The 12,547-nt window shown below is 40.8% G+C and overlaps 1 non-coding gene across 1 annotated transcript; it reads left to right on the forward strand.

Annotated features, from left to right (window-relative positions):
• The first annotated feature begins 11,225 nt into the window (after nucleotides 1-11,225).
• TRNAP-UGG (transfer RNA proline (anticodon UGG)) lies at nucleotides 11,226-11,297 on the forward strand. Its single transcript has one exon. It is a non-coding gene; the product is annotated as a tRNA-Pro (tRNA).
• The last annotated feature ends 1,250 nt before the right edge of the window (nucleotides 11,298-12,547 follow it).

Consider the following 12,547-nt stretch of genomic DNA (forward strand, 5'->3'; position numbering starts at 1 on the left):
GATCTGGAATCAGAAGTCTATACATCAGGCCATGTAAGCAATACACTAAAGACGTATCCCGAACCTGAAAGTGATAGAGTTGCTAGGGCGCATTCAGTTTCTGTTTTCAAATTTTTAACTTTGCAATTGGAAGGAAATTTAACAACCTTCGAAAAAGATATCAAATATCACCTGAAAATAATTATTTAGAATTAATAAACTGTGAGATGATCAGAAGTCACATATTTCTTCAAGGGCTCACTGGTCTAAGTCATTGAGAATAATGACAGGCAAGGGTGGAGAAATACAAGCCAGGAACTACACTCTGCAATAAAGGAGAGCAGATGACAGCCTGAGAGGGAACGCCATAGGTTGGTATGTTCAGACCTTTTCTGTCTCAAAGATAAAATGGTGCTGCTCAAGGGAGAAAAGTTTGCAAGCTCAAACAGGAGCTCCCCTTGTCAAAGACACCAGCTTTTAACATCAGGAAAATATTTTATTATCAGCCATTCATAACATCAGTTTTAACAAGTTGATCCTCTACCAACAAGTAGAAGAGTCACCTGATATGCAGGTGGGCCAAGTTTGTTGGCCCCGATGTCTGAAGTGCAGTTTGGAGACTTCCAAGCTTCTTCAAGTAGGGAGAAGAGAGCCAAAATAGCTTGGAGGGATGCTTGTGTCATCGAAATGCTAACTTCCCGGGTATTTTGCTTAGACTTTTTCTCTAACTTCCTTGTGGATTGACACACAAACCAATCCAAAACGATTTTGTGTGATCCACCATCAATTACGCCTCATATATTCATAAGGTAGAAAAGATGAGAAATCCACAGATTCCTCATGAAAAGCAATTATATACTCTCCCAGTTTTCACATAGTCTTTGTTTCTTGGACGGGCCAAATTATTTGGAAGAAATAAACAATAGCCTTTTCCTATGTCCCATGCCATCTTTTCTTTCCAGAAAGCTTAGTCTTTTCTTCACCCCAAAACTTCCTTTTTGCCCCTGGATCACCTGTAAAGTATTTTTTCCAGGTTTAGGTCATATTATGGATGGATGTCCTAATGTACAAACTTCATCAAGATAATTATCCTTTTCCTTTGCATATGAGCAACAAACAGTGAATAAGGCGTAAAAAAGGAAGAGAAGAAGGAGAAGGAAGAGGAGTGGGATTAGAAAGAAAATGAAAAGAAGGAGTGACTCACTGATGGTAAACAGGTTGCATTATTAAGAAAAGCAAGCATGGAATTGCAGAAGATTAAACCACCACCCCAAAAAAAGGGAAGTAAGTTTGTGTGATCATTAAGGTTGTGTGTCAACTTGGACGGGCCATGATTCTCAGTGGTTTCACAGTTTTGATGTAGTTTGGCAGTTGTATCATGATGTGATCACTTCCATGATGAGATTTGATAGCAGATCACCTCCACAATGGAATCTGCTGTGAGTAGCCAATCAGGTGAAAGAGAATGTCCTTCGGGGTGTGGCCTGCATCCAGTATAGGTCCACCCTTTGGCAAGGATCTGAAGCTTTTGCTTGCTCTGGAACCTACAGCTGGCTTCTGGTTCTTCAGACTTGAGTTAGCAGCTTACCTGCTGTCTTGCCTACTGAACTTGGGATTTGTCAGACTTCAAAGCCTGTGAGCAAGAGCCCTGCTGTGTGAACTGCCAATATTGGGTTTGCCAGCCTATGGCTACTTGAATCAAGAGAAGTCTCCAGCCTTACCCAGAGGCTTAGGACATTCCATCCTCTACAGCCAAGTCAGCCATCTCCTTGATATAGCTCTCTCTCTTTCTTTCTCTCTCTCTCTATTTATACACTTGACAGGTCTTGCTTGTCTAGAGAACCCAGCCTAAGACAGGTTGCTACACTTAATCTGAACAGATAATATGATGACACACTGTGATTTATATATACATGCATACTTACATATGTGTGTATATATATACACATGCTGTTTTACCACTAAAAATCTATGCAAAGAGATACACTTGAAAGCTCTATGTATTCACTTGAATTTTTAAGAAGTTCAAGTAATCCACAGAAAGACAGCAAAAAAGAAATAAAAAAGAGAGAAAGTAGAAACAGAAAAGAAAAATAAAATGCCAGATGTAAGCTCTGGACTAATCAACAATTACAAGGAATATAAATGGTCTAAATATACTTATTAAAACTCAAATTGGCAAGTGCTTTGAAAAATATGACTAGAGGTCATGTCTAGGTTATAAACAGATCTCTCCCTGAAGGTGTCTTTAAGTTGAATTCGTAGGTAAGTAAAAACAGGTGCACATGGTTCTGATTTAGCCTTCATTTAGTGCAAAAAAGGCTGAAAGTCTTTTGAATGATTTAAAAGCTCTCCAGGCAGCATGTAAAAGTGATTGTCATGAAGAATTTGTTGGAGCAGGGTTGGTTCAATCACTTCAAAGTGTGGGAGAATTTTTGCTTTTGCCCATTTTGTAATGTTAATATATACTGGTCATTGTGAAACATTCCTTGGACTGGAACAGGCACAGCTGTGGCAGCATGCTTGTCTGCTTTTGTTCATTCTATAATATTCTTTAGACTGGACAGACATGGCTCTGGCTGCATGCTTGTCCATTTTCTACGTTTGTGTCTTTGTATATATGCCAAATAGAACTTTGTTTTTGCTTTACTAAACTTTGTGGTGTTTCTACCCTAGAACAAAGGTCACCCATACTTTTACAGTGGACTTTTATACTGCTTACATCTGGTTTCTGGAAGAGTGAATAACTGGGAAAGCCAAAGTTGCCGTTCAGTAAAAGTCTCTTACAAGAGTCCAACAGAAATAAAGCAGTGGCTTAGGACAGAAGAATGCACATGGGAGCACAAAGAAGAAAAGTGGGTAGTGGCACAATTTCCCCCAGGGAGGAAGAGGAATGGTCTGTTAGCCACAAAGCAGTCTCTTTCAGATCACAAGCCTGCCAAATACCAAGAACATACTACATCACACTTCCTTTATGTAATAGGTTTAACAACTTGGTCCTAGGCCAGAAGACTGGCCTAATCAAAAGGTGGCATCTGGAGAGGCAGCAGGGTCCAGACTTCCAAATCTTTCTGTGAGGACAGAGATAAAGATTACAGTCTCTGTTTTGGAACTTGCAGTCTTTTTAGCTTGGATTTCAAATTGAGGACCACTACTCTGTCTTACTTATCTAGTGCTGCTATAACAGAAATACCACAAGTGAACACTATTAATTAACAGAGGCTATATAAGTTTGAATTCAGGACACTAGCTCTAGAGGATGGCTTCCTCTCTGTGTCAGCTCTGGGGAAAGTTCCTTTTCTCTTCAGCTTTTGTTCCCTGGTTCCGTGGAGATTTCCTTGTGGCATGGCATCTATCTTAACCCATCTGTGCTGGCTTAATTGCTCCATTTATATCTTGTAAATGATTGACTCCAGACATACCCAACCCTAATCCTGCCTCATGAACATAACAAAGACTACCGATTTCCACATATGATTGTAAGCACAGGCATGGAGGTTAGGATATACAGCACATATTTGGTGGGACAGGATTTAATCCATAACAGACACCCAAATAGCTTGACTGAACTTCTGGTATTTTGACTAGAGAGCATCAGTTTGCTTCTATTGTGAATTCATCCAGAAAAAACAAGGGCTCTTTTGTGTGACTTCCAAAGTCACCTAAACTATTGGAGGTCTTGAAAAGATGAGAAACTCTCCATGTAGGACAAATACAGCCATAGCTTGAGAAAGGACAGGAAACCCCAGGAGCCACTCTTCCTCTTCAGCACACACCTGGCCCTTAGCATTTCTTTCTCAAATGTACACCGCAGTGCTTCTGAAGTTTTGGCATCTGTATCACTTCCAGGGCTTGAACCACAGATTCAGTGGATCTAGGGTTGGCTTTGAATTTGGAATTCTGCTCACAGCACCCTAATTTCTCCTCACTCCTTGCTCCCCTGTGCAGTGTCCACTGTGGCAAACATGCTACTGTTTGCTTAAAGGGCCTAGAAAGAACAAGTGGATAACAGGGAAAAAAAAAAAAAGCAAGTACATGGCATGACCTCATTGCCTCTGTCCATAAAATGCATCCTAAAACATAAATATTTGACCTTAGGACCAGAGCCAACATGTGGCCAGTTAAAGTTAGAAGCCAGTCTCACCCCTGACTACCTTCTATGAATATTTGTGTTGCAGAAGAAAATCGAGAAGTAAGGGCATCCCAGCTTAATAGAGGGTCAGACTGAAGGGCTGCGAATAAACATCTAATTCTGTCTTCCCAAAGACCTTTGATTCAAGGAAATACATACAGTGTTAGAGACAGTTTTGAAACCATTAAGCATAAGAAATCTTCAAAAGGTGGAATCAGTGGACCAGAAATCCCTAGGGTCTTCCTGGTCATATAAAACAAATGTGATCAGATTGACCTTGAAGTAACAAAGGCAGCCTGCAGGATTCGAACTGCCGGTCTTTTTGTTACAGGTCTTAACCACTACACCACCACCTGTGATCTCTCCACCTTTTTTTTGTAGTAGTCTCCCAATGACATTGGTGTCCCAAGTCAATTCTTGAGTAGTTTGATTAGCTCTCTCTCACTCTCTTTTTTTAGTTTACATTAACGTTGCCTTTTATTGTCTATATTTTTATGAATTTGATCTTTATTTATCTTGCGAGGTTGATATGTGAATGATAACATAAGCAACACTGGATGTAGGTCATATCACTAAAGATAAAAAAAAATAAGATGTACAAAAAAGGGTGGGTGGTAAGTGCGGTTCGTTGCAACTCAAATAAGACCTAAGTCATAAACTACCTGGATCTATTTTCCTTTTTGACAGAAAAAACTTTCCCTGCTTCTTCACATGGGTCTACTTCCTTCTGATGGTATCTGAAGTTTCCAGTAAATGTTTTCACTTAAAGGCTTAAAATAAGGAGGAAAATGCAGTGAGTGTGGAAATAAAGAAAAACTAATATTGTGGAATATCAATTAGGAATGTGTTGATTCTGCCTATTTCTTCTACTTTCTTTTTCTGAAGGCTTCTAATTTCTTTACAGTCTTCGTTCCCTTTTCCAGCGTCCAAGCCACTCAAACTTCTCTAAAAAGACTTGGGATCGGCAGTCGTCTATCTCAGTTTTGACCGAGCTCCAGTAGAGACTTCAGTGGACATAGGATGAGATTCTCTGCTTTCGACCGGCCCTTTGGCGCAGAAAACACAAGGCAGTAAAGAAAACTGTGCGCGAAGGAACTTCCTGCACCTCTTTTTCTGTCTTTCTGTCTCTTGAATAATAGTAGAAATGGGAGCCAAGGAACGACCTGTTAATGTGCAGGCTTTTGATTCGGGTAATTCAAGCGATTCCGTTGGAATCCGGTTCTTCCTTTCTCCTCTTTCTGAACGTCTTCTTTCCGTTGTCACAGTCACCTTAGGGGCTGTAGAGACTCACAGCCTATGAATGGACAAGCATTCAAGGCAGTCCGCCGGGTTATGTTTTTACTTCCTATGTGTGCAGGAATGGTATGGAAAATATTAAGAGAACTAAATCTGTATGCCTTAAAAAAAAAAAAAAAAAAGGTTGAGGTCGAGGGGATTCCGACTGATAGCAAGACTATAGGACACGACAGAACTGCCCCCATAGTGGTTCCAAGAACCTGCTGGTGGCCTTCTGCTTAGTAGCCTAGTACCTAACTACTGTACTATCCCGGGACTCCATACCTTAAAGAGTGGGTTCAAATCGCGTTGCAGCAGAGAAAGAATCTGGAGATGCCAGGGATCGAACCCAATGCCTCAGACACGTACACCGTGTGCTCTACCACTGTGCTACATCCCCCATTAAGAGAGCTTCTTGTTAAACGTTATCTACACGTAGTTCTATTACAATCCTAAAGCCTTGGGATACAATTCTTATATTAATAAAAGAATGATAATTGTGTAAACGAAAACAAAACTGCTGAAACTCGCAATTGCCAGGGACCTTTACATCTTTAGGCTAAGGCTCTCTCAACTGAGCTATTTCTGCGGCTTCGGGTCGTGATTTTTAGATATACTTTCAAACTATTTTTTTTTTCAAAGTATTGTTTAACCTTTTCATTTACAAAACTCTCCCCCACCTCCAAGGCTAGAGGGGGCTTAGTTGATATTTCCCTTCCTCCACGTGAAAGGCTAGAGTGGGCTGTGGTTGGGTGTATCCCTTTTTTCGCCAAACCCAGTGGCGTGGATTCGATTCCGACTCATACTGGCCCTATAGGACAGAGTAGAACTGACCGATAGAGCTTCCAAGGAGGGCCTGGCGCATTCCAACTGCGGACTGTTTGGTTAGGGGCCCTAGTTCTTAGCCGCTATGCCACCAAGGTTTTCTTACGCAAGTTAGATATGATAAAATCCTAGGATCTGATAAAGTAGTTTCCCTTGAGGGCAGGTCATTTTAAGAATAGCAAACCAAAAACCATCATAGCGACCCTACAGAACAGAGTGAAACTGCCCCATAGAGTTTCCAAGAAGCGCCCAGTGGATTGAACTGCCCACCCTTTGACTAGCAGTTATAGCCCTTAACCACTATGCCACCTGAGCACTGTTGGAAATCAGCTCCTTTTCTGTCCTCCCTTTCTTTGCAGCAAGAACTGGCGGACTTTTCTCTGAAAGTTACGATGAGAATGTGGCTCTGCTCCTCATGGTAAAACTCACTAAAGTGTGAAGGGCCTTCTGAAGTTTTTTTCCTCTTAAGCCACTCCACTCTCAGTCTCCAGAAGAAATCATTCTAATCAGTGCTGGTTCCAGATGCGGTGACCGTTTCTGCTCCTGGTGAGCAGTGAGTCTCTGTATCAGCCTGTTTGTTTCCAGTTTTCAAGTTGATGGTTTGCCCTGTGATCTTAATTCTCTGATGTATCTACTAAAAACTAAGAGCTGTTAATTTTGCAACTTTTTTCTTGTTTTGACCATAGGAGAGATTCTTTCCAAGTTCTTTACATACCAGACTAGAAACCAAAAGTCATAACTTTTAATTGATTGCTTGATAATGTTCTGGATACATCAGGTTAATAAACTATATTGTTAAAATTAAATCCACATGCTTATTTTTACTTGTTTAATTTGGCTCCTGGAAAATCGCAAATTGCATAAGTGTCCTTCATTTATGGCTTGCATTCTATTTCTACTGGACAGCACTGGCTAGAGAAGATGGTACCTGAGTAGGTGTTGTCCTGGGAGAACCACTAGGCTGACAGGATGGAGTAGGACCTGCCAAAATTCGTGTTTCATATCACCCATGGACATGGAAATGTGGTCACACGAATGATCTCCTTCAATCTTTACAGCATCTGTTTTTACATAGTAGTCATGGGCCTGATTTTTAAGATATTGAATGGAAGCTAATTACATTTTGGTAATTGCCCTATATCCTGCACCTCAATAGAATGTAAAGGAATCCTTGTTTATTTAGGCCATAAAATATGATACTCTTTGTCTAATCAAGTATTTCTTAAAGAAATAAAATGCAAGCATCTGAACTGAGATGAGCTGTATGACCTAAAGGATAAACTATCTGGCACCCAGTTTCTGTACACTCAGTATCCCTATCCTAATGTTGCTTCTCATTTTGTACCAAATTTCCTTTTGCAACTTGATGCAGCTCTGAGTTTGAAGGACTGTAGGTTATTTTCTCCTGACAGTGTCCAGGAGTTTCCAGGGAAAACAGATACTGTCAAATCAAAATTTTGCAAAGAAGAAGAAAAAAAAAAAAATCAAAACGGCAAACACACACACACATTGCCTATTATCCCTGATAAAGAATGTCAAGAAACAGGTTGATGTTAGAGTGGGAAATAGGGAATGTTCATACATGAGTCTTGATGACTTCACTGCCATTTGCTCACATTGTTCAGAATTCTAGGTTCCTTCTTAAATGTTCAGCAGAATTTTCCATATAGAAATATTTATTTTTGTTCTTTCCTTAAACAGAAATTATTTGAGATTTGGAAATTTCAAACAGGGGTTTAAGGCTGTAGGGTTGTTATCAGCAAGAAAATTCAAGATATTCTTAAAATTGTTTAAAAGTTCAATGATGTTCAACAAATTTCCTTTTTCCAGCAGTTTAATAATGGAGTGGACTCAAGATTCAAACCCAAGTATTTTTATCACAAAATTTTTCTTGCATACACCACACCCACATTTGTACACTCATACCGTATAGAGATTCTTTTTCTACAGGACTTTAAACACTTCTTGCAATTAAAACCATCCCTTATGCCCCACCCCCCCATACATAACATCAAAGCAGAAAAGAATCACAAGTATAACCAAAAGGCATTTCTTTTAAGTCGACCCCAACTCTTAGCGACTCTGTAGAGCAGGGTAGAACTGCCTCATAGGGTTTTCCCCATAAGACACGATATGATTGCCCCTATAGAGCCTCCGCGGCTGTCATCTTTAAGGAACCTGACTGCCCTGTCTCTCTCCCTGTGAGCGGGTGGTGGGTTCAAACTACTGATCCTTCTATTAGTAGTCAAGCACTTTCTAAGTCCACCATCATGTACTATATTAGACTGTCTCAGCCCACAACTTGCATAGTAGAGCCAACACATAGGGTTTTCCAGGCTGCAATATTTACAGGAGCGGATCTCCAGGTCCAGCTCCTGCAGAGCAGGTAGGTAGGTTGAACCACAGAACGTTAGGTTAGCAGCCTAGCTGGTAACCATTGTGCCACCAGGGCTTCTGGTATTTTTCTTTTTAATTTTAAATAAAATATGCAACACTTCTAGGGAGACCATAAAAAAAAAAATAAAAAACATCCTTTTGTGTTCTCAGTTGGACCTGTGTCAATTAAAAGACAGAAGGCTGAGAATCTACCCATGGATTCTCTCCACCCATTCCAGGTCTAACTCCCCACCTCTGCCTCAGCTAGTAGTTATACTTAGGCTCCATAACTGTAGGCAGTAGCACAGCGTGCCCAAAATCCTCTGAGCTAGGAAATAGCGAAGGGCATCTCTCAAGGAAACCTTTCCAAACAGAAAGCTGAGAAACTCATTAGTGTAGGTGAAAGTAAAGGTGTGACATACACAGCTCAGTTGGGAGAGTGCTCGACTAAAGCTCTAAAAGTACCAGATCCTTTCCCAGGGTTGGACATGCCTTGGTTTACTTCCAAATATGTCTTCTTCCTGCACCAAGTCACCCAACAACAGATACCTTCCAATACTCACTTTCTCAAGTAAATTTTCTAAAGCTCTAAGCCAAGGAGAGTCGGAACTGAGCCACGAGCCTCCAACCTTTTTTGACTTCCCCAGTGTTAAAACAATAAGACTAAAGAGCTCAACTATTTATTGAGGGAGTGAGAGATATTTGCAAATGGGCTGTCATTTCTAGAGAAACTGCTGCTATTATCACAAAGCCTTTTTTTTTTTGCTTATATACTGTTTAAAATTTTGTGATAAAAGAAAGGACGTACAGGTGGTACAGTAGTTCAGAAGAAGTCACATGGAATACACAAAATCCTAGAGATACTGGTTTTGCAGAAAAGAAACTTTTAGGCTAGACATCTACCATTTTTTAGTTCAAAGTGGGCAAGGGCCTTGGGAAAACAAGAAGGAGCATTCTGGATTGAATAATGAGGTTAATTGACAGGGGGATATTTAATAATAAAATGTCTAGAAGTCTTGGAGCATAGTCCAGGCTTCTGGGGAGTTGTTTGATCTTTATTACCAGTATTGCAGTATTTTAAGTCTTTAAATAAAGACCTGCCTGGAACACTTTCCTCAATATCATATGAACGATCTTGGATAAAGAGGCTTTGGACTCAAAGTAGAGATCATCGGCCATACACAACTAAGCTGAAAGCATCCCAGTGAGAGAACAGATCTAACTTCAGCTCTTTCCTCAGCAACTCAACCCTTTCTGTTTTGTATTATCCAGGACTTCCTCTTATTTTCCAGTTCACTGATGGCACATTTTGATGATTTCCAGGGCTCTTTGACTGTATTCTTTCAAACATCTATATCCTCAGCAAGCTTTACCATTATGTCAGTGGGTTCTCAGGGGAAAAGAGTCCGACAGCTTTGTACCGTCGCTGCTCTGCCATCCTGACTCCGCTTTTCCCTGTAGATTCCTCCAGTCTGGAAAAAAGTTAGTTCATTTAAAACTGATGGAGTTTTGAAGTTTCTCCCACCTCTGAAATGTTTTGTGGGAATGATTGTAAAGTGAGGGATGGAGACGGAGTTCTGAACCCAGAGCTAAGGGGACAAGCTCAGAAGGTGTGACTTGACAGAAGCACTGAGAGTCAGTTGGAAAAGGAATGTTGGCAGGGCACTGATCCAACTAGAAGGGAAGTTCAATTAACCAGTTCCACTAAAGCTGGTGGCTGCTGGTGGTCTTAGAAGACCTCAATTTGGAGTCATTTTCCGTGTGATATATGTTGGAGAGGTGTGATCCTCCGGGGACTTTCCTGGTGAAGGCAAGTAACTTTCATTTAAAGTATCTGTTGTTGGCTAGTGTACCTTGGAGTCGACTACCAGAGTGGGAAGATCCTAGAACCAGAAACGGTTATTCAGACTACAATCCAGTTAACCTTCTCATTGTGACAGCGCTGGACAGTATCCACATGAATGGTTTCAGAAAGGGTGGCTTTTAACCCAATGGCCTCTTTCTAGGCAACTCTTAGAGTTTTTGTTTTTGCTTTTTTGGGGGGTGGGGGTGAGGGAGAAGCCCCACAGAAAAAATATCAGTTTGCTTTTATGAAAACAAGTCATCACCAAGCTAGTCAGCCATCAGGTGGTGTAGCTCAGTCGTAGACAGCGTGCTTCGCATTCATGGGTTTTCTGCTTCAATCCCTGGCACCTTCTCTTCACTTTATAGCAACCCTCATCCTCTCATCTCTTTTATTATGTTTGCTCTTCTCACAAGAAAAGGAAGCCGATGGTCCAACTGATTGCTTTTAGCGTTCTCCCATTTCTGCTTCCTGGGGCTTAGTATATGCCAGGGCAGGGCGTCAGCAAAAGAAAGACAATAAGGAAGGGAAAGAGAAAGAACCAGTCCTTACCCCAAAGCAAGAAGGATTTTGCCAGAACAACTAGTAGATAAATACTGGGTTTTAGGTAGCATATCATTTTTTTATCATGGAATATCAGGGTAGAAAAACAACGACGGAGAAAAAGGAGAAAACTAAATGGCCCAACGAAAATTTTTTAGTTCTTTTAATCATCTAAGCAGTCCTACCTGCGAAGTCAGACTGGAGGAAACCTTAAAGCTCTTTCTCGGGCCCGTTACGATAACCTAGGGTGGCGGCTCGTTGGTCTAGTGGTATGATTCTCGCTTTGGGTGTGAGAGGTCCCGGGTTCAAACCCCGGACGAGCCCCTGTTTGCTTCCATTCATTATTGGAAACCCTGGTGGTCTAGGGCTTAAGAGCTAAGGCTGCTAACCAAATGATCAGCAGTTCAAATCTACCAGGTGTTCCTTGGAAGCCCTAAGTGGCAGTTCTACTCTGTCCAGTAGAGTCACTATGAGTCCGAAGCGACTCGACGGCAATGGGTTTGGTTTTTTGGTTTCGCGGACAGTGATTAAGAACTCAGCTGCTAACCACAAGATTAACAGTTTGAGTCCACCAGCCTCTCTTTGGAAACCCTATAGCGCAGTTCTGCTCTGTCCTGTAGGGACGTTAGGAGTCGGAATTGACTCAATCGCAGTGGGTTAAAATGGCTCTTTCTTAGGATCCTTAACAAAGCAGTCAGTGGTGGATGCGTGATTAGACGATCTTGGACAACCCAAACTACAGCGATCAAGAAACGCGGAGGCACTTAACACCAACATTAAGTAGCATATCCACATTCGAGCGACCGACTCTACCAGCGGCCACAGTGGTTCAGTTCCAGAGGAGATTAGCCTTAACTCTCACTTGAAGAACCTAAAAAAAGAGAGAGAAGAGCAAAGTAAACTCAAATCAAGCAGAAGTAAAGAAATACTAAAAATAAGAGCAGAAATAAATTGAAAGTAAACAAAATGGAGAAAAGCAGTGAAAGAATAAGTAGGTTCTTCAAAAAGATGAATAAAATTAACAAACCTCTAGATTAACAAAAACAAACAAACCAAAAAAAAAAAAAAAAGGAAGGAAAACACAAAGTGTCAGAATCAGGAATGAAACAAGGGATATCAATACAGGCTCTGCAGACAACAAATGAATAATAAGGAAATAGTCTAATTTATGCTACACACATAAATTTGACAACTTAATTGAAACGGACCAATTGCTCACAAAACTCAAATGGCCACCAGTTACCCAAAATGAATATGTGTTTTGAATAGCAGTGTATCGAGGATATTTAATTTTCTAATTTTAAAAGTCCTCTACCCCTCCCTGCCCCCCAAAAAATCACCAGGTCCAGAAAGATTCATTAGAATATTCCAACAAATATTTAAAGAATTAACCCAGACTATTTTTTTTTTATACACAATCATTTCCAGAAAATAGAAGGGGAGGGAATGCTTCCTAGCTCATTTTATGAAGCCAGTATTACTGTCCCCACATGACCCTTTCAATTTTTCCTACTGTATTCTTAAAGTGCCTGGAGAGAACAAGTGGATAACAGGAAAAAGAGCTAACACATGAA

The sequence above is a fragment of the Loxodonta africana genome, chromosome 1 (genome assembly GCF_030014295.1).
Source record: "Loxodonta africana isolate mLoxAfr1 chromosome 1, mLoxAfr1.hap2, whole genome shotgun sequence".
Lineage (NCBI taxonomy): Eukaryota > Metazoa > Chordata > Mammalia > Proboscidea > Elephantidae > Loxodonta > Loxodonta africana.